The sequence below is a fragment of the Anser cygnoides genome, chromosome 5 (assembly GCF_040182565.1).
Source record: "Anser cygnoides isolate HZ-2024a breed goose chromosome 5, Taihu_goose_T2T_genome, whole genome shotgun sequence".
Taxonomy (NCBI): domain Eukaryota; kingdom Metazoa; phylum Chordata; class Aves; order Anseriformes; family Anatidae; genus Anser; species Anser cygnoides.
The window spans coordinates 66,586,051-66,613,712 of record NC_089877.1 but is presented as its reverse complement, the minus strand read 5'-3'; the positions used below and the strand labels follow the sequence as shown (position 1 = coordinate 66,613,712).

At 50.3% G+C, this 27,662-nt stretch overlaps 1 long non-coding RNA gene across 3 annotated transcripts; it reads left to right on the top strand.

The window, feature by feature from the left end:
- Positions 1–775: 775 nt before the first annotated feature.
- LOC136791035 (uncharacterized) lies at positions 776–18,355 on the top strand. 3 transcript variants are annotated; one of them, XR_010832125.1, is made up of 5 exons: positions 776–901; positions 3,049–3,112; positions 3,529–3,672; positions 4,435–4,547; positions 14,443–17,145. It is a non-coding gene; the product is annotated as an uncharacterized lncRNA (long non-coding RNA). The 3 variants fall into 3 exon arrangements; XR_010832126.1 differs by lacking the exons at positions 3,049–3,112; positions 14,443–17,145 and adding an exon at positions 17,886–18,355 and having other exon boundaries at positions 794–901; XR_010832124.1 differs by lacking the exon at positions 3,049–3,112 and having other exon boundaries at positions 804–901.
- The last annotated feature ends 9,307 nt before the right edge of the window (positions 18,356–27,662 follow it).

Sequence of the window (27,662 nt, the reverse complement as noted above, 5' to 3'; positions counted from 1 at the left end):
GCCGTGTGGACACGGGTGGCTGGGGCGATGCGAGGCCAGGAGCCGTCCCCAGGCCGCAGGGCACAGTGGGCAGGCTGGCACAACCTGCACGAGTCCCTTGGAAGCCCTCTTCTAAGGTCCTGCCCAGGTGCTTTGGGTCCAAGCCGTCAACAAAAGGAAGCCCCCCGGCCATGCCTGCAGCAGGGGGCTCTGTCCCTCCCAGTGCTGTCTGCGCTGCCTGCGGCCGTCCTCGTATGAGATGCGGGCGGGCGGGTGCACTGCATCCAGCTTCGCTGCCAGCCTCCCAAGCACACCTGCCCCAGGCCCGGCCCTGCCGCAGGACGCAAGTAGCTGGGGAGCCCCGTGCCCACAGAGCAAAGGGCCAGGCCACCCCTCGGCAGGGGGGCTGTGCTGTGCTGGTGGCGTTGCTGCCTCTTACCCTAGGGTTTCACGTTCTGTGATACAGAAAACAAGCAAATGGTGTGAGACAAAAATCTCTGCAAGCTGTCTGGAGGTCGCTGGTCAAGGGAGTCAGGCTATGGCCAAACCCCCGTGTTCCTCGGTCAGTGGGTGCAAGGGCACCACGAGCGGGTGAAGCCGAGCCCTGGCATGGCAGCACAGCACACAGCACACGCAGCGCACAGAGTGCATGCAGTGCATGCAGTGCACAGCCCTGCCCTGTCACCACAGAGGGAACAGGCCTACAGCCCCAGTGAGCAGGCATTACAGACACACTTTCACTGTAGGCTCAGGTGTGACGTGCTTAGGGGGATGAAGCCCAGCACCAGCCAATGAGTGGTGCCTATTGCAGCTGGAAGAATAAGGATAAAAGGAACCAGCTGTCTAATCTCCTAGCCTGCAGACCAGCCCATCATCTGGTAGAAAGCCAGCCCTGCTGGGGCTGGGCAGGGATGTGGGAAAGGTAGGTGCATGCATGGGTGCTAAGGTGGGTGAGGGTGCTGTGCTGGAGTATGCTTTTGAAGCTGGGACTGTTGGGGCTCCCTGGTACCAGACTTGTCCGAGAGAGGTTGCTCCCCTTTGCTGGGAGGAAAGTGCAAGCTCTAGAGAGGCCCCAAAACATGTCCTTGTCTGCTTCTCTCTTGGGGCAGATAGTCAAGGTATTGCACATGTATTCATTGAATCATGAATGGCTTGGGTTGGAAGGAACCTTAAGGATCATCTAGTTCCAACCCCCTGCCACAGGCAGGGATGCCACCCACTAGATCAGGTTGCCCAGGGCAATCTAGCCTGGCCTTGAGCACCTCCAGGGATGGAACATCCACAGCTTCTCTGGGCAACTTGTGCCAGTGCTTCATTGCCCTCTGAGTAAAGAACTTCTGCCTAAAATCTAATCTAAATTTCCCCTCTTTCAGTTTAAAACCATTCCCCCTTGTCCTATCATTTTCTACACGAGTAGAGTTCCGCTCTATCCTTTTTATATGAACCCTATAAGTATTGAAAGGCTGCAATGAGGTCTCCCCAGAACCTTCTCTTCTCCAGGCTCAACACCCCCAGCTCTCTCAGCCTGTCTTCACATGGGAGGTGCTCCAGCCCCTTGATCATCTTATGGCCCTCCTCTGCACCCGCTCTAACAGCCCCACATCCTCCTTGTGCTGGGGGCCCCAGACCTGGACGCAGGGCTCCAGGTGGGGCCTCAGGAGGGCAGAGCAGAGGGGCACAGTGCCCTCCCTCCCCTGCTGCCCACCCCTCTGTTGGTGCAGCCCAGGATGCAGTTGGTCTCTGGGCTGCAGCCACACACTGCTGGCTCATGTCGAACTTTTAGTCCACCAGAACCCTGCGATCCCTCTCTGTAGGGCTGCTCTCTGTAGGTTCTTCCCCCAGTCTGTGCTCATGTCCACCCTGTCCCAGGTGCAGCACCCTGCACTTGGACTTGTTGAACCTCATTGGGTTCGTGTGGGCCCACTTCTCAAGCTCATCCAGGTCCCTTTGGATGCATCCCTTCCTTCTGGTGGATCAACTGCACCACTCAGCTTGGTGTCATCTGCCAATTTGCTGAGGGTGCACTCAATCCCATCATCTATATCATTGATGAAGATATTGAAAAGCACTGGTCCCAGGACAGACCCCTGAGGGACACCACTTGTCACCGGCCTCCACCTGGACACGGAGCCATTGACCACCACATTCTGGGTACAAACTTCAAGCCAATTCCTTATCCACCGAATGGTCCACCCTTCAGATCCATCTCTCTCCAATTTGGAGATTAGGATGTCATGTGGGACTGTGGCAAAGGCCTTACAGAAGTCCAGGTAGATGATGTTTGCTGGTCTTCCCTCATCAACTGATGCAGTCACAGAAGGCCACCAGGTTGGTCAGGCACAATTTGCCCTTGGTGAAGCCATGCTGGCTGTCTCGGATCACCTCTTTGTCTTGCATGTGCCTTGACATTGCTTCCAGGAGGATCTGTTCCATGATCCTCCCAGGCACAGAGGTGAGGCTCACTGGTCTGTAGCTCCTGGGTCCTCCTTTCCACCTCTTTTAAAGATGGGAGTGATGTTTCTCTTTTTTTCATTCACCGGGGACTTCACCTGACTGCCAGGACTTTTCAAATAGGATGGAGAGAGGCATGGCAACTCCATCAGCCACCTCCCTCAGGACCCTGGGATGCACGGCATCGGGCCACACAGACTTGTACCTGCTCAGTTGCATCAGGAGGTCCCGAACCTGCTCTTCACTTACAGTGGGAGGGACTTGGCTCCCCCAGCTCCTGCCCGGAGGTTCGGAGAGATGTGGGAAGCAGGGGGGGAGGGAGGGGAGGCAGGGTACTGGCGGCAGGGAAGAAGCCTCAAAGCCTGAGAGGGGCTCTCACCGGTGCTGCGCTGCAAGCACAGGTCAGTGCTCTGGGCGGTTCCCTCAGCAGCTTCTTTTCAGCTCTTCTGTGCTCCCTGTGAGTATGGCTGTTGGTGGTAGGACTCCCTCGAATCCCGGTTGTGCAGCACTGCTGGGTTTTTGGGGGGTTAATGGATTGTGGGAAGCCAAAGATCCATTGCAATGTGGCTTTGTGTGCTGGCGTCAAGGCTTCTTAGTGCACATATTTGGCTGTTTCAGATGTTTCACAGAACTGAAAGCTGCTGTACAAGAGCAGCGCAGCCTTCCAGGATTCTGTCCTCAGGTTAGTTGGGCTCAGTTTCCCTGCTTGATGGGTCCGTCTAAGGCTGCTCAGTTTTGCTTCCAGTTAGCATTCAGTCCTAGAAGTAAAGGACTCCCGAAGCCTTCTGCATTCCCTGGCCAGCCAAACTCTGTTTGCAGTGTTCTTGCCTCTAACAGAGGGGGAGTGAGGGATTTTTCTCCTGTGTCCTTGTTGGTTTTTACCCTCTGATCTCATACTGCTTTTCCACCTCTGTGTGGGTGGGGGATGGCAGTGCTAGGGCTTGGGCTTGCTGGGATGGTGCAGCAGGGAAAAGGGTTCCAGGCTGGCAGACTTATTTCTTAGCTCTAGTCTGGGGGGGACACAATTCCTCTCACGTCGCCTGAATATTGGCTGCATCTAATCAGAAGTGCAATCACACACTTGTCGGTTCCTTCCAGGAAGAGTGCTGCTCTCCGGGGTGGGGTGCCCACGCGGTGTGCCCAGGTGTGCAGCGCTCTGCACGCGCAGCCGATGTGCTTCCTGCTGAGACCCGCGCCACTCGCAGCCCAGTCAGGGGGAAAGGAAGGCTTCTTTTCCTGCAGGTATAGTATTTGTTGTGCCGCTCACTGAAACCAGAGAAACTTTGTAATAGAATGTGAGCATCTAGCATTATCCAGGTTGAAGCCAACTGTATTAGTGGAATGCAAGCACTCAGAAGAATGTTGATTTTGTAATTACTGTAAAAAAAAAAAAAAAGAAACATTCTTAAAGGAAAAAAAAAAGTGGTAGCTTTCTCAGAAAGATTCTTACTTTATAAGATCTAATCTGGGGTTCAGAGTGACCTGACAGAGCCCTCTCACAGCAGTTCAATACAGTATGCTCCACAGTATCTTGCCAGCTGCATGCTGTGAAACTTTTGCAGTCATTAAATAGTGAATATATTTGACATACCACAATTACAGAGTCCTCTGGTGAATAACTGTGCTATAAAGCACAACTGCGAGGACTGCTATTTTAGAACACGCAGTGTTGTAGTTCCTGTTATTTGTGCTGGATAATATGGTGTGTAACTATGTTGAATTTTGATGCATTTTAAATGGGGTTGAAATATATTTGTATATTTTGCTGATGCAATAGAAAGATGAAACACACATGTATCCTTTCTTTCCCTATTACTCCATAACATTAAATGAACAAATAACTAGTCTAGTTCGTATGTGAAGATGCAGGTTATACTTCAAAGTGATACAGCAGGGTACAAATTGCACCCAACACTTCTGACACACTGCAATAAACTGAACCTAAAAAAATCCCTGCAATATAGAAGAGCTAAAACTGATCTTGTTTCTTTGTTGGAGATATAGGCAGCATTATTAAGTGTGCAGAGCTTCACCCAAGGGACAAGGGCCTGTGATGCTCTGGCTCTGCAGAGGAGAGTGGATGCGCGCCTGGCTGTCCTAGTTGCCTGTGGCATTGGGTGAGTTCTCCTGGTCCCCTCCCGCAGTGTGTCAGCAGTTAGGAACAAACATTGTTGGGTGGCACTGGAAGAACACCACACTGACTGCTTTAGATGTAAGAAAGAGGAATTCATCAAATCAACAACAGGCTCAGTGCAGCAGTTAGAGGAGGTGCGGACAGTGCTGCACCAACAAAGCGTGCAGGTACAGCACTGGCCCCTCTCGGCTAATGCTGCCTGCTACAAAGGCTGTGACTTTTGTTTGTGGTGCCAAGAATTGATTATGTGATAGGGTGCTGGGGAGGCTCCAAGGAGAAAGCTGTCACTGTTCATTAGTGCTGCACAAAGTGCCTGGATCTGCTGGGCACATGCAGCATCAGCACGGTGCTGTGTGGGGATGTGGCCAGGGATGTGCCTGTGACCGGAGCGCAACACAAATGCTGTCTCTGTGGCAAAGGCTGGCTGGAAACATGCCGGGGGGGGGGGGGGCGGGGGGAGGCGTGCAGTGGGGCAGGCAGTGTCTCTGAAGAGAGCTCCTGGTTCTCTGCTGCTTGCTGCTGGTGGCAGAGGCTGTGCTCCTGCTGCCGTAGGTAACGGCAGGTCATCAGTCCCGTTCTAGTGCTTACCAGCCAAGGATTTGAAATGTAGATCTTAAAGTAAGATCTTTTAAAATGTGGTGCAGGTGAGGAGCTGAAGGTCTTCTTTTGCAGTAATGGGTTATTGTTTTTTGGTGCGGTTTGGCTCCATAGTTGCACCTTGCAAACTTCATCCCCAAATGCATTAGAACACAAGTTATCTGTATTTTTGATACTGAAGGGAGAACTTGGTAAATGGAAACATTCAGAAATAATCACATAGAGGAGAATAGTTTCCCTATTGCTTTTTTGGTACTCTGAAGGTTCAATACAAATCACCCTAGACAAGTCACGGCTCTGGTGCCTGGCATTACAATTTAAAATTACCAGAAATGCAAATACGGGTTAATCTAGACTATCAATCATAAACCTTTTAAAATCAAAATAAATGTGTTTATATCTTGCTAGGGTCTAGAATACAAATAAGTATATTACAAAAAAACTAACGGTCTTTAGCTTGGCCTCCCAGACGAGCACGTCTTTTTCAGCTTATGAACTAATTACTGGAAAAAGCATTGGTACAAGCTATGGTGTTAAACCCTCAATGAGGGCTGGTGGCTCCCTCAGCCAGAGCACGGCCACTTAAGGCAGCTGCTGGCATGCTCCTCACTGCGGCAAGCCCCTGGGCTGCTGGCAGCTGGGGGAGGCAGGTAGGATCAAAAACCACTCTTTTGTCAGTTTTCCTCTCTTAGCCTTTGGCCCTCTCTCACAGGTGGGTGCTCTGTCAAGCTGGGTATTTCTCCTCCAGCGGCCGAACGTGACTGGGTGCATCCCGTGGGCCGCTGGGTTCTGCGTCCCGCCTGGGTGCGGGGGGCACAGGAGCTGGGCTGGGGGGAGTCTGAGAGCTGCTGGGCTTCTTCAGGTCGGAGTGGGTCGTGGCACCAAGCCTGGTGGGTGCAGTTCGGGAAGAGCCTGGACAATGAATGCTCTGTTTGATTCCTGGGTGGTCCCGTGTGGAGCCCGGAGCTGGACTCCGTGGTCCTTGGGGGTCTCTTCCAACCTGGGCTATACTGAGTCTAGTTCTCTGAGGTCTGGGAAATGCGATGGTGTATGTGCCTCTGCGCTGTGTGCTCTGGAAACAGCAAGCCCCACTGCCTGGCCGGAATGCCTTGGTCCAGGCATCAAGCTGAAAGAAATGGCAAGAGCGAGCACACACACGGACACCTCCTCTCCAGAGATGCAGCAGCTGACTGGGCTCTATGCAGACATACTGACTCAGATTTCCTTTCTTCTGCCCACACAGCAGCAAAATCTTGACCTTCTGAGCGTGGGGGAGGGCTCAGGCAGGACTGTCCCCTCTGACTGCTGCTGGTCCTGGCACAGCCAGCACATCTTGTTCACTTGTGTTGGGTGAGTCACACGCCTTGTTCTGCTTTGCTCTTTCTGCGTTTTTGTGTCATGAAAACCCATCCAGCTGCTAAATATGTTCTACCTTCACCTCTCTAAGTAAACAGCAGCAGAAGCTGATGTTGCGTGGTGGCAGATGGAGTTTATGAATGCTCTCTCTGTTTAATGTTTGCATGGTGCAGGGCAAATATTGCCAGCAGTTCTTGGTGCTTGGGGGTGGAAGTGTGAGCTCAGCGCTGGGGCAGACACTTGCTCCTGTGCCTCCCCCGGGGGGGGCTCATGCAGCACCTCACCTACAAGCGCCATGAAGGGCTTTACGGGGGCCCTCGCCTGTTCAGTGTTACCAGTACCGCGCTCTGTGCTACAGCAAGTGCTGTGTGAGGAGTGGGGGAGCCCGGAGGTGCAGACCCTGGGAGGCGCAGCAAGGCCTCTGGCTGCCCACCCGGCTCCTGACCTCCCGGGGAGAAGCAGCCCCAGCTTCAGGGCTGGGAGCTGCAGGAGGCCCTCGGGGCCGCATCCAGCATTGGTACTGCCCTGTGGGGCCTGGGCCGTGCCAGCAGTGGCCTGGCGAAAGGAATGGCTCTCAATGTTATTTGGGCAATGTCCTTGTGTCGGGCAGGTCAAAATGGAATCGGGTAGCACAGGAGGCAGACTTGCAGAAGAGGGGGTTGCATGCGTGCTTAGGTAAAGGGTTTGCCTTTATCTTTTCCTTGCTCTTTCTGACCATAGGTCTTGCTGCTCTAACACGAAGGTGTTCTGTGCAGGCTTAGCACTCAGCCTATGAGCAGAAATTAAATGCCAGATCTGAAGCTTTTTGGAACACAGTGTGTCGTGTCCCCCCCCAGTATTCTGTCTGTACAGTCCTGTCTGAGAACACCAATGCTTGGTGCAGCTCAGGCACGGCAGCGGGATGGGGCTGGGTGCAGGGCTGCCTTCCCCCGGCCGTGCCGAGCCAGCCGGACGCCCGCACGCAGCCCTCCTGCCCGGCTGGCGCTCGGCCGTGGAGCAGCAGCGAGAGCGGAGCGTTATTTTTATGTCTCATTTGCCTTTCGTGACGGCGCAGATGCTGGTTAGGATGGGAACGTTCACACGGCTCAGCCCACGCGGAGGTATTTTTGTGCTGGAGGAACGTGGGGGCTTTGCTGCTGCTTTCCTGGAGTACCGACAGCGGCTGGCACAACACAGCCCTTCGCCTCCGGGGCAAGGCTCTGTGGAGGGAAGCCCTGCCCTTGTCTGGCAGGATCCGGCTGCTTGCTGGATGCTCAGCTGCTGCCTTTGTGTTGCATAGAGGTCAATACCCAGGTCTCATGCCCTGCGGTGGGGTGAGCGGTCGTGGACGGGGCTGGCAGGAATCAGACAGTTCTGCGTCCCATCTTAATGAGAGTGACCCCCCCGACAGAAAACTGGCATCAGCAAAACTACAAAAAGCCCAGGAGTGTGTGCCAGGGTTATGATAGGGAAAAGAAGGGATGATGGATTTCTAGGAGTTGTTTGTGAAAGCTTTGCCTGATTCCTAGATGGAGTGTCTCTGATCCAGACAAACAAGGCTGCAGAGCTAAAGACACCTGAGCAGAGTGGGGTTTGCGTGCTGCTGGGGATGATGAGGAGGTGCAGGTCTATTGCTGGGTCCCTACATGCAGCAGGGTGAGGGTACGGCCCACCGGCCCTTCAGGCTCACAGCGTATGCACAGATTTCTTCCCCTCCTGCAGGGCTGCTGCTCTGGCTGCTGTGCCTCCCCCGGGAGAGGCGTGGGGCACTTAGCAGGCTGCGGAGGGTGGGGTGTCTCAGGAAAGAGAGTAACCCTGCTCGGGTTACATACCACCCAGAAATGACATCTTGGGACACAGGGCTTTGAAATATGGTAATGTCCTTAAAAACAAAATAAAAAAACCACTGAGAATCAGAAAGGAAAGGAAATGTCTGCCTTGTGTCTATGATGGATAGGGAAACAAACGGTGGGTGTGCAGAGCCAGTGTCTGGAGCAGAACTGGGAACTGCCTCGGGTGGTAGGGCATGGGCAGCTTATCTGGAGGGCTGCAGGTCCAGCTGGACTGGGGATTCAACAGCTGCCTCTGGGACCATCTCCTGCTAGTCTGTCCTTCCATGGTAAAAAAGTACTTCTAAACAGAAATCCAATTCTGGAAGGAAACAGAACGAACCAAGGGACTCTCCTGCTCTCTCTTCATGAACCTGTTGCTCTTGTCTTTGCTGCTATTAAGCAGCTTTTCTGCACGGCGTGCAGAGCGAGAAGTGAGTCAGTGGATGAAGTCTCTCATCCCGCTGTGCCACCTACAAAGTTCCCTAGAGGTGTCTTGAGTCACACTAGCAATCCCTTCTGAAGTAAGTATGGAAAAGAGGAGTTCAGCCACTGAGACAATTGGTGGTTTTCTTTAGAAGGTAAATTTACACAAGTAGGCACTTACAGACTGGTAAAACAAGAAACCCCACTGCCAAATAATCCCATTACTGAACGTGTACAGAGCATGCATCACACTTGGTGAAAGGCTTTCCTTCTGTTATGTTTCAGAGTTCCAACCACAGTATGTCACTTGGGGATTGTTTAGAAGATGCTGACAGTGACAAGGAAACAGTTTTACAAAAACAGGGTGTGAGATCTGGGGCCACCTTTTTAAACATAATTGAACCATTGCTGATGATAATATGAGTGCTGATGATGGTAAATTGGTACATTTTCTGGCAGAGAAATCATAACCCCTTGGCTGGTTCTGACCTGTGTGACTTGTCCAGTTTAAAGGTTGTTGGGTCTATGGGGTCATTCAGTCACACTGAGGAGTTGGTTTTTGGTGTGGCAGAGTGGCACCAAGCCGTGCACACGCAGCAGCTTCGTGTCTCACTTGCCCATTTGTGCAGGAGCCTATGAACCAGCGTTCATTCACTGTGCTTTGTCTGTTCCTCAGCTGCTGTTCAGGATGTCTGTTCCACTTGGGAAATATTTGCTGTCATCTTAATCATTCTTTCTATTTGGCTCTTATGTCAATAATGACTGAGGAGCAAAATTAAGCATCCTTAATAGGCTCTTGTGGGGATCTTATCAAAAGCCATTTACAATTCTTCACTTTCCTTCTGCTTTAGATAAAGTGTATTTGTAGCTTGAAACAATGCCAGCGGCTGTCACAGTAAGTGCTTGTTGCTGTTCACAGCGACGCTGACCACTGCGCAGTGCGTGCAGGCAGCGGTGGGCGCCGGGCGGGAGCTCCGTCGGGGTGGTTTCCTTCTGCATGCCTCACCACGGCGGTACCGGGACGTCTGTTTTAATGAGCCCTCGCCTGCTGGCGAGGAGCGATCCCCGGGGGCTCCCTGTCTCTGCGGCCCGTGGGAAGCACCCTCCAGCTCCGGCAGCGCCCGGGCTCAGCGCTGTCCGTCTGCCTGGGGACCTGGCCCTGCAGTGGGGCTGTGCCCGCGCCGCGCTCCCAGCAGGAGCCGGGCTGCCCGGGCTGGGGGCGTTGTGAAAGCCCCCACCTGGGGCAGAGCAGGGCACGGCACTCTGCGGTGCCTTCGGAGAAGTAAAAGCAATGTCACTGGGAGAACTGAGCAGAGCTGGTGGGAGATGTGGAGCAGATTGTATGTTGGGATTTTTAATGTGGACCTAGGGTTGGAACAAGGTTTTCTGTTTTTCTGGTAGCTTCCATCACTGCGTGGTAGAATAGCCAAGTCCATTCCATCCTCGGTCCAGGCAAATGCGTGTCAGTTCTCAAACATGGACTGATGCTTCAGGGGGGCCGGAGGTGGTGGTGGTGGAGAAACAGCAGCACTCTGGTAGTAGAGCTTTTACATGAAATGTGTGGTTCTGTCCTCCCCTGACGGCTGGGGAACATCACTTTGCATACTGCTGAGTAGCTCGACGTTTTGGTTAAGACAAGCGAGCCACCTGATGTGGTGTGAGGGCAACCTCAGCACTGCTTCTGTCATCCTGCTGAAGTCCTACCCGAATCGCCTGGCCTAACGGGTGGTGGTGAGGGCCGGCCGTGCCAGGTGACTGCCTTGCAGCACGTGCTGAGCCTGGCCCCAGCAAGGTGGTGCTGAGACATGCGGTGCTCCCACACACCAGATGGAGAAGGGTTAATGTGCAGGATCACCACCACAGCAGGAGCCCCTGCTATCCACCCCGCTGGCTAACCCGCTGCCCGCTGCCTACGGGCTTCAGAGGGAGCCTTTGGAGACAACCTGCAGGCTGAGCCAGGGTTTCTCGCTTGGTCCTTTTTTACTGATAATTGCCATTAAATAGGCTACTGCTCATCCTGCTGCTATTCATATCAAGCCTTTCTCCCTTCTCCCCAGCTGTGAACCTGTTTGAAGCAATAACTGTATTTAAGAAATAATAGAGTAAGCGGGAGGAACTGGTGTTTCTGCTCTTCCAGATTATCTGTATGGTGAATATAACTATTTGATGTGGAAAAAAAAGAAATTGTCATCTCTAGCAGCGCTCTCTTTCAATCCCCCTCCCCGTCTCCTCCCTACCCCCCAGATCATTTAGTTTTTCTTATTTGGTATATTTTCCTCTGCTTTAAATGGGTCTTAGCATTATTCATCTTTGAACCCTATTCAGAATTAATGAGGCAGTGAAAAAATGGAGATTTACATGAGAAGCAGTTTGTGTATTTTAGCGAGGGTCCTTGGAGCCTTCCCTTGACAATGATACAAGTTATTTCAAAAGCAGCATAACTAGCTCACTTGTATTTTGTTTTAAAAGAATCTGCTTCTTTTCACTCCCTTTGTTGGCTGGAGCCTTGAGTTCAGTTCTCTGAGGTTTCACACTGTTGCTCTCGCTGATACCAAAGTCATTGCAAATACACGTTTCCCATCAATATGTGTTAAGCAAATAAATCACCACTGCAGTGCTTTTTCATGTGCAGGCTTCTGACTTCAGTGTCTTGACTAAGCTAAAGCGAGATTTCCCCCAGCACAGCCTCTGATAGGAGACTTGAGCTTGGCAAAAATGGTGATGGATGGGAGAGACAAAAAAATGTGGGTGTTGAATTTGTCCTCTGTACTCCTAGCACCCCGTGCAGCCCCTGCAGGCCTCTGGCTGGGAGCCGGTGGTGCTGGCGAACACGCGATGGACGTTTGCAGTGCCTGACAAGGAGAGCAGGGACCCACGGTGGGCAGGGGCCAGGAAGAGGCAGCGGGGGGCTCAGGTTGTCCGGTCTGAACAACAGGGGCTGGAAGAGAGGCAGCTGTGCCTGCCGGCTCGTGTGAGACGCCTGGCCTGCACCATGCTCGGCCAGGGCTCACGCCGCGACCACCGCGTCCCCGACCTGCTGCAGGCACCGCCACGTCCCCCGTCCGGCCCCGTCTGCGGCAGGGTTAAGCCTGCTTACAGCCAAGTGAGCAGACACTTTGCTGTAGAAGCTAAGGATGCTGTGTCCCTGAACTGCCCGTGAGTAACCTTTGAATAAAAATGTTTCATGACCTTTGGAGGGGTGAAAAAAACAGAGGCAGGCAAATGTATCTGTGTGACATCTGAGAAAGGTACAAATCCAAGCTGGAATGGGAAGTAACTTAGTTATCCCTTTGGAGTAATTTTGGAGAAGAAAAAACACTGAATACAAAATTTACATCCAGTTGGTTTGCTACCAACACTACTCTACCACACAAATTTCTTAAAGGACAAAAGTTTACATTTATAGGCTCAGTCTGAGCTTGTGGGCAGCTCCCAGGCTGGGCTTGTAGTTGGCAGAGAGGCTTGAAGGGGCTCCTCTGAGCCTCTGCTCCAAGGCTTTGCTTTGGGCATAACAAGCCAGTGTGCACAGGGCGTGTTCTTTGAAATGCTGCTGCCAAAACAGTTGGGCCAAGATTCTGAGTATATTGTGATTAGAAGATTATTAAATCAAAGAAAATTCTTAACTGGTCCAACAATTAGCTGTATGCATAAGATAAAACATTGCAGTCTGAAGTGGCAATGTGAGAGCCTTAAAATAACCTGGCTGGTTATTTTAAACACCGCATGTCATTAATGGTGAATAAATCCCAGCAGGCAGTGTGCTGGCTAATGCCCACAAGCTACCATGCCAGTCTTCACCCGGCCTTTCCCAAGCCCTGTGCCTGTTTGCACTGGGTGTTTGCTCCTTTCTGGGCGGTGATGGAGGACAAGGGAGAAGTGCTCAGTGCTGCGCCGTGGCTGGGGAGAGCAGCAGCCTGGCAGCTCCTGCGTGCACCCTCCTGGGACCAGGGCCCATGTCTGGAGCTGCAGGGGCAATTGTATCTGGCATGGTTATTCCTAAGGTACAGACTGACTGGAGGGATGAAAAGCATCTGTCCTCCACCACTGGCTGCACACAGCTGGTGCTGCGTGGGTCATGGGTCTGGCCCCAGCAAAACCGTGTTGGAGAGGAGGTGCATGCTCTGGGTCCTGGGTACCCTCCTGCCTCTCTGGTCGCCTCTTTCTTCTGCGAGTATATTTCCTCAGTATTTTTTAATGGCTTTTTCTGACAGTTTTCTTCATAAAAATAACTAACCAGTCTCATTAATTTTAGATTTGCTATTGCTAGAGTAGAGCTGTGGGCTCTGTACTGACAAGTCGGTGCAGTCTCCAGCCTTGCATGGGCTTTCCATGGTGCAAGATGACGAGCTTGTTTTCGGTGGGACGGTGACTGTCTGATGGTTAGGTGGCCGCTGCCTGAATTTGCTTTGGCTTTAGCCTAACTTGCTTTTTGTTAATTACTTGCCAGCGCTATCAAGGAGCTCTGCCAGGCAGGGTCAGCATCTGTGACCCTGCAATGAGTGGCAGAGGGAAGCGGCTGCCCAGGGGTGCCAGCGGCCCTGCGTCCCGTGGGCCAGGGCAGGGGCACAGCCAGGCACCGGGGAGCTCCCTGCTGCACGAGCACCGGGGAGCTCACCGAGCAAGAATTTAGCTGTATTTTTAATGATTTTAAAAAATAATAATTAGATAATTTGGAATGTAGGTGTTAGTGCTGTTGTAACTGGACTAATAATAACTGGTTCTCATATTTCGATTAGGCTGGTAAAACATTAATTAGACTAGCAATAAATTCTTGGCACCTTGGATGTGCGCTCCTGTTTGCCTGTAACAAGATTTTGAGTATAATAAATGAAGTGTATATATTTTTATGGCAAGCCATAACACTTCCTCTGAGGTATCTTAGGTTTCATTGGATGATTCCAACTAATTGTCCTTGAATTCATTATAGAGAAAACTCTCAGCTGTCATTTGAAATGACTGAGATTTTTAGACATGGAAAATGACTGTTCAATGGAGATAATCTGCCAGAATTTCTTATTGCAAAGTCCTGTGTTTAATATCTTGGCATTCCTCCTTTGTTTCTTCTAATGTAAGGCAATAGTTATCATTACTATGTCATCTGCCTGGAGTGGGGCTTGTCTTCATCACTTCTCTTGGTAGAAAAGTAACTCCTTATTTCCTAATTGCTGGATTAATGTTTTGAGCTCAGGAAGTTAAACAGTGGCAGGATGAGACAGTCACACAGGGACAAGGCACAATGAGACAGCTGCAGAGCCGTGCTGCCACAGTACTCTGATAAGGGAGAAGAACGTATCATTTCCATTGGCAATTATGTTGAATCCATAGTAGCTTTGCTTCATATTTGCAATCCATTCACCAGGGTTATTTTGCAATCATATGAAAACAATCATGTTTACATGATTATACACACATGGAATACCTAAACATAGAAAATGAGATTTATAGAGTTCAGTGTGACAGCTGTACTTTCTACTGGGGGCACACTTGTTCACCAAATTTCTTTCCCTCCCTCACTATCCCCCCACCCCCTTGTTGGCATTTCAGTGAAGAAAGGATTTAAAATACAGAAAACGTTAAGGATATGAAGAATCATTCTCACAATCTGATTTATGTTAACTTCTGTAAAAACTACAAGTTTAGGAAAATTGTCATTTGAGGATTTCTTTTGTTCTGTTTTTTTCTTTTTTGAAGACTTTTTGATAGTAAAACAGATGCAAAGTAAAGTACATACAAGGAACAGACGCAGTCACAGAACTGATGTTTTGCAAATCCTTTACAACTTTCCACTCATATTGATGTAAAACCTGTGATCAGACTGCGTCAAACTGCTTGACATATGGATCTGTGCAGTTTGTATCTGTCAGGAGCAGAAGAGACAGCACGGTGAGTCAAACACGGTGGGATCTGAGAAACAACAGAGTTTTGGTTCCAAGAAGAATGAGAGCTAATACATTTAAATGGGGACAAAACTCATGTCCACATTACGCTTCCCAGCAGTCATAGCAGTGGGCATAAAGCCTCAAAGAAGATGGGATGGGATCAGTCTGGGAGTAGTTGCTTCTGACCCAGCGCTTCGCTTACTGACTCCCCTGCCGAACAAGCGCAGGGCCAGGCTGCGGGGGTTTCCTGGCTGCCAGGAGAGGTGATGAGAGCTCCTGTGTCTGTCCTGGCTCCTTCCTGCCCCACACACGCAAAGGCTCAGCCCATGGCCTTGCAGCGCAACGCGCTGCTCTCCTCACGCACCTGCTCGCAGTCCGCTGCTGTGCACCCGGAGGCTGGTGCTGCCTCCAGCACGAGCGAGGGGAGCGGGCAGATGAGTGGCAAGATGCCAGCCTGCACGGGGCCAGTCCCCTCGCTCCCCTGTCTCTGCTGCTCAGGCACTGCGGTGTGCCAGGAGGTGGCTCCCCATTGCACCCTGCTCGGCTTGCCAGCACCCGGCCCCCAGCACCCCACGGTGCCCTCATGCTCCGGCTGCGGCTCCTGGAGACGTGCGCTCACCAGGGCAAATCTGCATCCCAGCTCGGGCAAAGCACTGATTTCTCACAAATAGCTGCTCTCAGATGGTAGATCCCAAATCTTACGTGCCGCACCAGGTTTATCCTCTGCTGCTAGAACTGCACTTAGCTGTAGAGGGACTCCCTGGCCTCTGTGCCCATGGAAAACCCTTGTTCATCTTCAGACGTTGCTACGCAGACATACAGCAGGACACCTGCTTTGCAGAAATTGAACCTGAAGTTGCATTTGTATAATTTTATTCAAAATCTTTCTGTGTGGTTTAAAGACTGAAAAAGAACGTAACCACTTTCCATTCAGATGCCTGACGTTGCTTCTGTACATTTTGTGCCCGTGTCTCGTTGCTGTTAGCACAGGGAAGCTGGCAGGAGCTGCAGCGACGTGTTGGCAGGGCTGTCACTGTGCGGCTGCTGGGCTCCTCGCTGGAGGCGGTGTGTTGTGACTGGGGGGGGGCAAACGCAGAGCCCCCGGGGGGGGGGACAAGCTGGGGAGGAGAGCAAGGGCCCTGCAGGGCCGGAGAGTGGCAGGGCACGGGGCTGCCAAGCCTGGGCCATGTGGTGGGGGCCCAGGGGGCAGGGCAGGAGAAGGCTTTGGAGAGCTCAAGTGTCCAGGGTGACCCTAGTGCTGCTAATGCTGCTGACGTGGTGGCAGCAGCTGACAGCAGAGGCTCCGAGGTTTGCTCCTTGCTGACTGAGAGTCTCCACGAGCCGTATGATGGTGTCAGGACCAGAAATACTTCAGCGAGTTTAGTTAGCTCATCATGGGAAATCTCACAGGGATTTTACATTTACTTAATTCCTTGAGAGAAATGTTGCACCTCCATATACTTCTGTTACTTTATAGCCTTACTAGTTTTATTTTTATTTATCTTCTTCATTGAAGAAACGAGTCTTTTCCCAGCTCAGGAGGGTGTTTGGTGCAAGCTGTTTGAGGTGTCCCTGTGCTGGGCAGCTGGAAGGAGCAGACCTGCGGCGGGGCCAGGCCAGGAGCGGGCTGTGCAGTGTGAGCTGCAGGTACCCGAGCATGCGTCCTGCCAGGGACTGTAGCTCAGCTGACAGCTGATGTATTCTTTTTAATTTGCTAATGCCACAGGAGAGACTCATTAATTGCATTGAGAACTGATAGGCAATGGCTGGGACTTGTTATGATTATCTGGAAATGATGCTGTACAAGCTGACACGATTAAAAAAAAAAAAAAGATCCTGGCAGTTGTCCTTTATACACGTGTCAGCCCCTGCTCAGCTCGATCCATGGTCTGGCTGGGGGATCCAGCGGCAGCTCGTTGCTTGATATTGCTGTGAATCTTCTAATGCCCGGGGGCAAAAGCTGAGTGTTCCTCTAAAGGGAAAGTGCTGAGATTGCATTCTGCATATATCTCTGGTGCGAATTGACACTGCTTCTTTGGCTTTGTACCTCTGAGCATAGCTTGGCCAAAACTGAGGGAGGCTGAGGCAGAGAAATGACTGAGGCACGGGGGAAGCAGTGTCTGGGGGGTGCTGCTGGCACGCAGCAGCTCTGAGCACCCTTCTGCCAATTCCCTGGCTGTGCTGGGCTGTGTGACCTTTCTGGTGAAAGAAAATTCAGTGCTGAAGTATTTTATTTCTTTAAAGGGGAGTTTTTAATATTTATAACATTCACAGTAAAATTAAAATACATGAAACAGACATTGCCCTGCAGGCGTCTTCGGGCATATGGAGAATAGAGCTAGCAAAAATGATTTATTTTCAGATATAATGTAAAAGAAACTTTCTTAATTTTCAGATGTGTATTAGCTAAATCACAGGTGAAACAATAATAAATCAGCAATTTAAAAGATTTCTGCCCACTTTTGGCAAGACTGGCACTATGATTCAGTGCTGTTAAGGCCATTTGGCAGGTTCATACCAGAATAATGTTTGGAAAAGCGTGACTTTAATAATCCTGTGAGTGAAGGGAAGGATCAATTTCTGTGTTTTTAAGATTAGTAAGAAGAGACAGGTTGCCCGGTACAAAAAGAAGGAAAGAAAAGAAAATCACCTGTGCCTAGTACAGTGCCATTGTTAAGAAGCATCCTCCAAGCTCAGTGTATCTGTATACAGGAGTTTGGTCTCCAGCTGACTGGCAAATGAGGCACTCTCCTCAGTGAATGCACTTTCAGAGAAAGCCCAGTGTTGGATTGCTTTTCGTCTAAACGTTTCAGAAGAGGAGACCCCAGAGTGCTGCTCTGAAGCTGTGGCTTGCATTTCAAGTGTATATACAGAAACGTCTCTTCCTTTCTTTCTTGGAAAAGCATCCAGACGCAACTATTAACATAATGATACAGCACAACAGCTGTGCTGCACAGACACCCGTACCGGAGCGTTTCTTACAAATAGCTGATTTACTGGGGCCTTGGCATGGCACATTGCACAGGCAGGGAATGAAACCTCTGCCTGGCCTTGTCCCTTCTGTTCTGGAGGCCCTTGTTAACCCTTGCTAACATGGATTGGGCTTCCCTTTTCCATTGAAAAAGTACATTTATCCCAGCTCTGGGCTCGTCCTTGTTACCCTAAAGGTACTGGGGAGATTGGCTGCATCCCCTCCATGAAACATTCGCAGTGATATCACCAACTCTCTTCCCCCTGACTTTGTCTTTGCCTCAGGACTGGTCTCACTGCACTGGCCGCACAAGCATCTCTTTTCAGAGCACTGCACCTCTTCTCACGCTGCAGGAATGAGACGTGCTGCAGCAACGCGCCCACGCGCCTCATCCCACCGCAGGGCATCTCTGCACCCACCTGGCTGCTCACCCAATCAAAGAGGGGCCCAAACCTTTCAGAGTCATTCTTCAGGCTGCAGGCTTGTCCTGGGGATGTTGAGCCCCTCGCAGCTATCAGCAATGTCCCCACCACAGGAGGCTTAACAGGACACCCCTCTTCCTTGCAGGCAGCGGCGGTGACACCCGGTCTCCTCAGAGACCACCTCCCCACGCCCTCATCAGCAGCTCTCCATCCCCGAGCTCCACAGCACCTGCTGATGCCCGAGCTCACCCCTGTCTGTGGAGCAGAGCCAAGCTCTCTCCTTTGCTCTGCACGGGGAAAATGTCCCGTGCTGCTTGGCCCGGGGACGATCTCTGCCAGATGAAATAGAGCAGAGCCAAAGGGACTGCAAATCCATAAAAGCATCAAAGACTGAGAAAGTACTGCTGACAGGAAATGACTGCGGCAGGTCGTTTCTACAGGGATGCTCGCTCAGAAAACCCGGCACCTTGCTCCCAGCAGCACCGCACTCCATCACTCACTAAGAGCCACTCTCCCACAGAGCACTGCACGTGCTGTGGAGCCGACCGCAGGGCTGCGCAGATGTGTTTTGTCTCAAACCATTTCTGTACTGGTGAGTGGAAGACAAGATCAGTGTTCCAAAAGCACGGATACAGAAGTGCAGCTGGGAGAGAGAAAAGGAGAAATATTTTTCTCCAATTGCTTTATTGTTTTATTCTCATCAGTCTTCTTAACAAGAAAATAAGTACATTTTTGGTGAAGTACTGGTGCAGATAACTCACAGGAAAACTTTAGGATCTTCCTGAGCACTGCCCAGAGCTCTATGTCTGTATTTTGGTGTTCACCCTCTCTCTGCAGGGATGTGTGCTGCCTACAGCCTTCTCAGAGCCCCTGGCCTCCCTGCACTGCCACAGGTGCTGTGAGGTTGTGGGACTGCAGCACAGGATGCAGGGGAAATCAGTGTTGTGATCTGAGGCAGAGGAAGAGCACCTGACTCATTGGACAAACTCAACTCCTTGGCTTTCCTATTCGCACTTATGAGCAGAAACAGTAAAGGACCTCCACTTTCACTTTTTAATTTTATTCTTTTTTAAATTTTTAATGAAGATGCTTTGCAGGCAGACCATGCTTTACACAGGTATTCATATGCCTGCTGCATTCAGCACAAGGGAGCCCATCTCATACCAGAAGTCTTGGCAAATAGCACTGGAATACAAAGTCCTTAATCCCAGTCCAAACACTTCCTGTGTTTTGCTCTAAAGCTTGGACAAGGTTTCCATTGCTAACTTTCTCTTTACCTGCTCAACTTCTGTTACAGAATTCTGGCTGTTGATGTCTCTTAGATGTATTTTTGTACAGTGTTTTAATAACATGACTTAAATTATAAAACAAATTTGAGATTGATGTAAATCTAGCTTTAGCCATTATTAAATCCAAAGAAAGTCATACATACCATTGGGCCTAACACCTAGAAAATAAATATGCACTTCTCAGCCAGAAGCATTAGATGCACCAGAAAGTCCATTGTCTGATGGAAGACGCGTGGTGTTGCTAGCACCCAGCCGGAACAGAGCAGGAGGATATTGGAGCTCCTGGGAGGGATCAGGACATTTGTGAAACAAATACGTGGGTGGATTGCCAGGCTGCAAGCTCAGCACGTATGAAATAAATACATAAATAACATGAGCTCTGCAACTGAGAGCTATGTGTGTGCAGGTGACAGTAGGGGCTGGGGGCGGAAGGTGGTGTGTGCTGTCAGTGTCCAGAAGGGAGAGCAGCTACTGAAAACTGCCTCTCCATCAGTCAATGCGTTTACTTTTACATACGCAGAGAAGAATTTTTGTAATTCTCTCAGTGCAGTCCGTTTGCTCTCATTGACGTAAGAAGGGTAATCGTCAGGGGCTCACCCTGCTTTGTTCTTCCCTGCCAGTGCTGAGTTCCAGCCTGCACGTCCCCTGCTCTGGTGTGTCACTATTACTACAGCTCGTTGGCTCGATTCTCGCCTTGGCAACCCCTCGGCTGCCCTTGCCCCATGAGGTGCAGCTCTGGTTCTCCTGGGCTGGTTGCTCTGGCTCTGCACTGCTCCCGTGCTGGTGCTGCTGGTGGCAGCGCCCCAAGGCCCCGCGGCTGCTGGTCGGGCCCAGCCCTTGGCAAGGGTGAGGGGGGCAGCAACCTTCGCAGCCATGAAACTTGCATGGGGATTTCCTGCTCTCTGTGGGTGATTTCAATCTCCATCGGGCTTTTTGAGACAGGAACTACCAATGGTGATTGGAGCTGAGGGCTTCTCACAGGAAGCTTCCTGTGAAGCAAAACTGAGCTGCTGAGCTGGGAAGAAGAGGGCTCACACACAGCTCCAGCTCCCTCAGAAATGATGAGGCTTTGCCGTGAAGCGTGGCCATTTCTGCAGGAGCTCCCCCCGTGCCTTGCGTTCGGAGAGCAGGGCCCTCGGAGGGAGGCGTGCTGGGGAGGCTGCGTCGCGCGCCCCAGGGCCTTCGTGCTGCTGCTGCAAGGCTGGGCGCCGAGTGCTGGCAGACGGGTGGTGAGGGACGGCTCCTGCACAGCACATCGCCTGGCGGCGAGGGCTGCCGATAAACTTGGCCTGGCCAGACACACAGTGCTTCTCCTGCTGAAGCCCAGGGCTGCACCCCTCATCCCGGGCTGGGGAGCAGGCAGGTGACTGCTGCAGAGCGGGTAACACGCTCCTCTTGTGTGGGCAGACACAACAGGCTCCAACCGTCTGTGGTTTGAGTAGAGCATCTCCTCAAACTGAAAAAAAAAAAAAAAAAGAAAATCTCTTCTCGATCTGAAGACACCAAGTGCTGATCAAATGATACTGGCCCACTTCAGAGGATTTGTTTGATCCTTTTCTAAGTGGCTTAGTCTCCTCTACACGGAATACACAAAATCTTTTCTTATATCCAATTAAGATTTCTTCTAGGTGTGGGTAGCACTTTGCTCTGTTCAAAGGCTCTCTTCTCCCTGCTGCGGGAGAGCTCTGTGCATAGCGTGAGCTTGCTCTCAAAGGCACAGGGAGGGCAAGACGCGCCTTGCTTGTTTTTTCTGGTCAAATTGTCAACTGAACAGAGCATTTCACAGTGGCACAAGCAGAAAATAATTGGCTACACTGCACTTTTCTGCATGAGTACCTGGAATTCACAGCGTCAGAGGGAAGAGGTTTGCTCTGTTTGGTGCTTGCATGGCTGCAGGTGGGGTGGGAGCACGGTGAGCAGCGGGCGCAGGGCCTGCCCGCTTCCCCGAGATGGGCACGCCAGGAAGGGCTGGGGACAGGGCTTAACGGTGGTGTTAGTAATGGCCAGGCGTGATGATCTGATGGGTCTTTTCCAACCTAAATGATTCTGTGATCAGCGTGGTTCATCTTCTGGCAGCAAAGGGCCAAGCCGGTTGTGGGGGCTCTGGGGCCTGCCCTGTGCCGACCCCCGGCTGCAGCAGCGGGTGCTGCCGCGCCACCGCCCTGGGGACCGGCGGGGTGCAACTGAGCAGGGCTCAGCCACGTCCTCAGTGGCTGTGGATCATCTCTCCGCTGGGGGGCTGGATACATGAGCATGTTAGAGGAACGCTTTTCACAAGATTTGTTCTTTTCAAGGAGGCCGTTTCCTGATGTCCGAGTGATATAAAACCAGTCTGTAATGTTTTGATTCCGCTGCTGCTGCAGACGCGGTGCAGTGGGAATAGTGAGCTGGAGTCATCTCTGCCTGCATCTTCAGTGCAGTTGTTTCCAATTGCTCGGCCAGTCAATTATATTTTAGCAATTCCTTTGAAGGCATTTTGCTTGCACAGGTGTCACTGAAGATTAACTTTAACATATGAAGTCTATTATTTGGAGCTCATGCTTCCCTCCACCCCCAGGAGAAACTTGGCTCAACTGTCAGAGCCTTGGAGAGGTTTGCAGAGCTGGCAGCTAGAAATAAAAACATCTTTTAACAGCTCTTTTAATCTAGCAGAAATAAAGTCTAGCAAAAGCCAATCAGTGAAAGCTAAAACCTGACAAACTCAGACTAGAAATAAGACACAGGTCTGCATGACTGACTGTGATTAACCAGGACTGCAGTTCACACTGGCGCATAGCAGGCTCTCTATCACTTGCGGTCTTTACACCAAAACTGGGTGTCTCTAGTCATCTGAGAGCTGGTGAGTTGGTCCATGGAGGAGGCAGCTCTGGGGCTAGGGGGACTTGGCTCCATCCCCCCAGCAGGGATTATTTTCCCTAGGATCCTGGTGAGCTGGCACCACTCTGTGTATAGACTGGAGATGCCTTTATTCTAGTGTGGTCTAGAGATGTAGCTAAACAAAAGCCAGTAGAGGAGTCTGTATCTTGACTTTTTATTCTTTCTTTGTGTCCTTGGATTTAGCGATCAATAACATTATTATTGATAATCTCTAAAAGATAGCTGAAATGTACAATAGGGCAATCTGTTCATTCATTACTCATTCACGACTGGCAGACTTTATTGTATGATAAATTAGGCTAGTGGATTAATTGTAGCTTCAATATATCTAATAGCAAGTGAGAGACTGCAGAGCTGAATCCCCAGTATTTGGAGAATGGGCATCTTGGCTGGTGAGTGGGGGTACTCGGCAGTTAAACCTTCTTCCCTGGGAGGTCTCACACACCAGTAATTTCAAAACTCTTGCCCTAATGAAGATCCTGTTTTCCTCTTTGCACACTTCTTTGGCCTTGTCTTTAATATCTGAGCTCAATGTAGTTGTTCCCCTGTCTTCATGGCTGCCTACTGAGATGACTGGTAACAGCACATTATAAAACTGCTGCTATTTATGGTTATGCATGGCCACAGTTTGCATTAACTTTTCATTTATTAAAATTATTTCATACAGTGCTGTTGAACAAGGTCAGATATTTTAAAGGATTAGTTAATACACACACTTTTGAGTCAATATGCTAAATATAAGCTGGTTTGATATATTGTTTTCTATCTGATGTTCTTAGATGGTGAGTAGTTTGGAGTAGAAATGGTCTTTTCCTAAGCACAGTCAGTATTCAGTACAACTGTTTCCTTAATGTAGCTGAAGAATCTAGCAACCTCCATGTATGTTTTTATTGCTTTCTATAAAAGGTAATCCCTGAAATAACTAAAAATTGAATTGTCACTCCTAAATCTATCTGTGAGATTTATATGAAGTTTTGTATGAATTAGCACAATCTTAGGGGTAGAATTTCGAGGCTTGAAATTCTCCATAGAGTAAGTTCAAAGATCCTTAATCCTCCTAAAAGCTGTTTGCTGATGTTAGCCTGGTTAAACACTTGGAGATGTACTAACTCCTATTGCTGAGAAGTCTCTGCTGCAGAGCTGGATTTGCAGAGGGAATGAGGTACTCAGTATTCCTAATAGCACCCTGCCAGCACAGCCCCCCGTGATGTTGGTGAAGCAGCAGGTTGTTGATACCAAATTGCAAGATCACCAGTGGTAAGCAAAGGAAACCTGCCGGAGGAGCTGGGAGGGCAGGACTCGCCCCCCGGCTGCTCCGCAGGCACAGCGCTGCCGGCTCCAGGGTGCAGAGCAGAGCCGGGGCGGTTCGCTGCCTCCCGTGCCCCGGTGCTGCACCGGCCGGGCCTGTGCTCCCCACTGCTGGCGGTGGTGTGGGGGTTGTGGGGTGGCAGGGGTACCACAGGCACGCTTTGGGAAGGACTCGGCCCATTTCCAACGGCCATCAGGAAGGTGGTGTCAGGAGCGTGATGCAGGTGGCACCGGGGGAACCAGCTCTCATGCTGTGGTCCTGCACCACAGCCGTGAACTGTATGGCTGGCAACACTGGAGTGAAAGAAATCAGATTTATCAGAGAGATGCTGCTGAGAGTCCGTTCCTCACATTGCCTCTCCCACTGTCTAGTGTCTTTGCTCTGCTGAGGCCAGAAATCTCAAAACCAGGAGGTTCAGTAAAGCTCCTGCCCTGTTAGAGGAAACAGCATATGCTGACTTTTTTGGAAAAGGTACTCTACCACCAGCCATCTCTACAATAATTAGGCCACCATGGTTTCTGCCTACTGTGCAGCACCTTGTCCAGGAGATGTAACTTTCCAAAATGGACCTTCCCTTGGAAGAAGCCAGAGTGTGTCTCTGGCTGATAGCAGCACAGAGCAGAAGCCTTGCTGGAGGTTTGGGCAAACCGTCACTGGTTGTGACACTACTCTATGTTTTGTCATCATTTTTCAGTCTGACAGTCCCTTAGGGAAGCTCACCAGGCTGTTCTCTCCTGTAGTGCTCGGGACTGCTGTAGTGCCTACTGCAAAATATCTCACCAACCAGTGGGAGCTGGCTGTAAAGCAAATGCAAGCACCCAGTATTGAAGTGTCCTTCAGGCTTTGATTCTTAGGATTTTCAGCATTTCATTGTATGAATCAGTACGTAGAAGCTGTTGTTGCACTCTGAAGAGGTAACTGCTTTCTCTTTTCTCGGTAGAAGTTTGAAAAAAATGGCTGGGTTTCAGGCAAGACTGGGTTGGTGGCTGGGAATCAAAGCAAGTCAGATACCCCCATCCCTGCCAGTGCTGGAAGGCTTCATGTCTGCTGGACATTGTCTGTGCTGTGCAAGCAAGACAGAAAATGTATTTCAATACATTGCAGAAAGAGATAAAAACGTCTTTGAAATTTAAGGGCTTACTCTTTTTGTCATATGTGGCTTTTGCTGTTAGAGATTTGGGGCTGGTCCTGCAATCCCCAAGGTATCGATGGGGACTGCCTGAATTTTATCTGACGTTTGATGGAGGGGGATTCACATTTTTCAAGGGTGCTGCTGGTGCATTGCTCTCTGTAGCACAGAGACTAGGTGTACATTAACAACTACTTCACTTTCACACTCACCTCTGTCGGTGTCTGTAGAAACACTGACTTTCCTGTAATGTGACCTTCTGAGTACTGAAATTACAGAAGCAGCAGACCTTTCATAAGACTGACTTTTAAAACTTATTCTTTCTACTTGTAAAGTAATCCAAATAAGCCTCTGCTTATTGCCTATTAAATTAAATAGTTGCAAGGAGCCCTCCACGTTCTCTGTGAACTGCGTGCTGTCAGCCTGATAGATCTGAATTTCTCTTCAGTCTCAGACCCTGTCATGTTCCTGACCTGAAGTTCTCCTTGGCTTGCCCGTCACAAAGCAGCCATTGCTGCTCTGTGTCATGACAATATTAACAGCCAAAGATCATGGACATTGACGGCTGCTGAGCCTTAAAGAGAGTTTCTGTTTATTGCTGGTGGTTTATTTGTGATACATGATGCAGTTACAATTTTCCACCCCTGGAGGAAATTCATAATGAAATAGCAGTCCCTTATTGCTTTGGGAGACAGATCTGCTCTTTACCTTGTTGTTGTCTACTTCCAACATACTAAGCTTGCTTCAGAAAGGCAATGATGATACCTTCTTAGTGTCCATAATCTTGGCTTTTTTATTATTTATTTATTAATTTATTTTCCACCTTTAATCCTTGAAAGCAGGCATCAGTCCACACGAGGCTGTGTCTGGCATTAGGACAGCTGATCTTGCAGCATTTTGACCACCTCAGCAGGGTCTGTGCCATCAGCGGCTGCTGAAGCAGCAGTGAATCGAAGCAAAGCCAACACCTCTCCTAGCAGCGCTGCCATCAGCTAACTGCACACCTCGGCCTGCTGGCAGCCAGCAGCCGGCTGAGCTCCCCGAGCAGCCGCCTGTCCCCCAGCAGCCAGTGGCTTCCAGCCATTTCCCCGTCCCCGGGCATGGCTCTGTGCCGCAGCCCAGCAGCCCGCAGCCCGCTCCATAGCCCTGAGCGCTGCAGCTCAGACCTGCTCTGGTTTGGGTCCTGCAGCCTGAGCCCCCGGCTGCTCTCCCCCTGAAGGCTCCCTCCCACAGTCCTGCTCCTCACGCGGCTTTTATCTGGGCACTTTTACTGCTCAGACTTGGAAGCAGGCTTACGTGTAATTTGCAGGTATGCATCGATTATATTTATTGGCTAATAAAGAACAGAAACAGCTGGTGCTGAGGTGGCTGGGCTGTCAGCATTAACAGGGAGGAGGGCGGTGATGTGTGGAGCTGGTCTCACCCTGCTGCACAGACGAGTTCGGGCTCCGGCCCCCACACCAGAGCTGTGTGCCTCTTCTGCTGCTGCTCCTCATTCGAGCAGGTCACGACTGAGGGACTTGACTTCTGTCCTTGCTTATATTTTCCTCCTCACGGCACAAGTTCACACACTTTCATCGAGAGCTCCACAATGGCTTTTGCAGCAAAGTCAGCCAAGGGGATGCAGCTGTAGCTCAAACAAGGAGCTGCAAGCTGTGGTCTTCCCAAACTCGCAGAGTGCAGGAAAATGCACTTGCACTGTTGGATCTGCTTTATTTCTGGTCCCTGGTTTAGGTCTTCCAAAGCTTAAAAAATGTGACTACACATGCAGGTGGCTGCCCTGGTGGGGTTCAGGTGGCTTCTGCCAAAGAAAATGACCTAATGGTCTCCCAAATTATGGAAAGGGATATAACGTCTTCTACTCTCTCCTGCTGAAGCGTTTGGCTCCTGACAAGATATTTTGCTTATTAAATCATTTTATGCAGCCATAGTTTTCACCTCTTACAGCCCCTTTGATGAAAACTGATGTGCACAAAGCCTATGACTCCGCATGGAGAATATCACAGCACCCGCCTGGCCCAGGAATTAACCATGGATCTAGTGGAGAGACGAGCTGTCTGCCACTGAACCCAGCTACAGGCACGGCAGGATGGCCCGTTACCAGGGTGGCATCGTGATGCCAAAATGTGGACTAACGCGTGGCTATCCCCACACCAGTCAGCATTTTCTGTCTTTTATGCAGAAGAGCAGTGAGAGTTTATTGACTCTTCTAGACCAGCAGTTACCTCCTCAGGAGGCAGGAGCTGGCTCCCGAGGTGTGTGAGCTGCAGCAGGAGCATGGGGACGGCCGGTGAGGATGGCCGGGAGCCGCCGCAGGTCCGGGCAGCGGAGCCCCGCTGCTGCCCTGAGCAGGGTGAGTGCTGGGCTGGTGCCGGCTCTTCCTCTCTTATCCTCTTGCTGCAGCCTTGAAAGTAATTAGCACTTCTTTGGAGTGCAGAGGCTTCTCAAAGCATTTACCATCTGGTACCACTTACCACATTAATCATAGTCCAAGGACCAGAACAGACTAGTTTTGACTTGAGATTTCCGACGTAACTGGATTTCTCCGTTTCAGATGCTATTATAGATAAATCTAAAGTTTTGCGTGATACCTTGTGTTCATGTCATTGCTTCAATGGAAGAAAGAAAACAAAAATAAATCCCAAATCCCAGATCTGAAAACAAAACTTGGACTCATCTGCTTTTGAACTGAAGCTTGGCAAAACACAATGTCTGCATTTTTGATAGTATTACGATTTAAACTTTCATGACCCAAACTGAAAAGCATACCTCTGGCAATATTTTAATATTGATAGGCAAAATTGTGATTCATCAACATCAAACTGTTTAATTCATTAGCCAACAACTTCTATGCAATGTGGGAATACATTTAAAAGAGAGTGAGATGAGACCGAACATTAATTATGCAGTCATTGCACAAATTAATAACTTTATGTCGCACAGAGCTTCATATGTATTAACACTTGAGAACCTGTTTCCTGCCCTGATTCTTAAGTTCTTTTGGGGTATGTGGATACACTGTATTTTTAAATAAA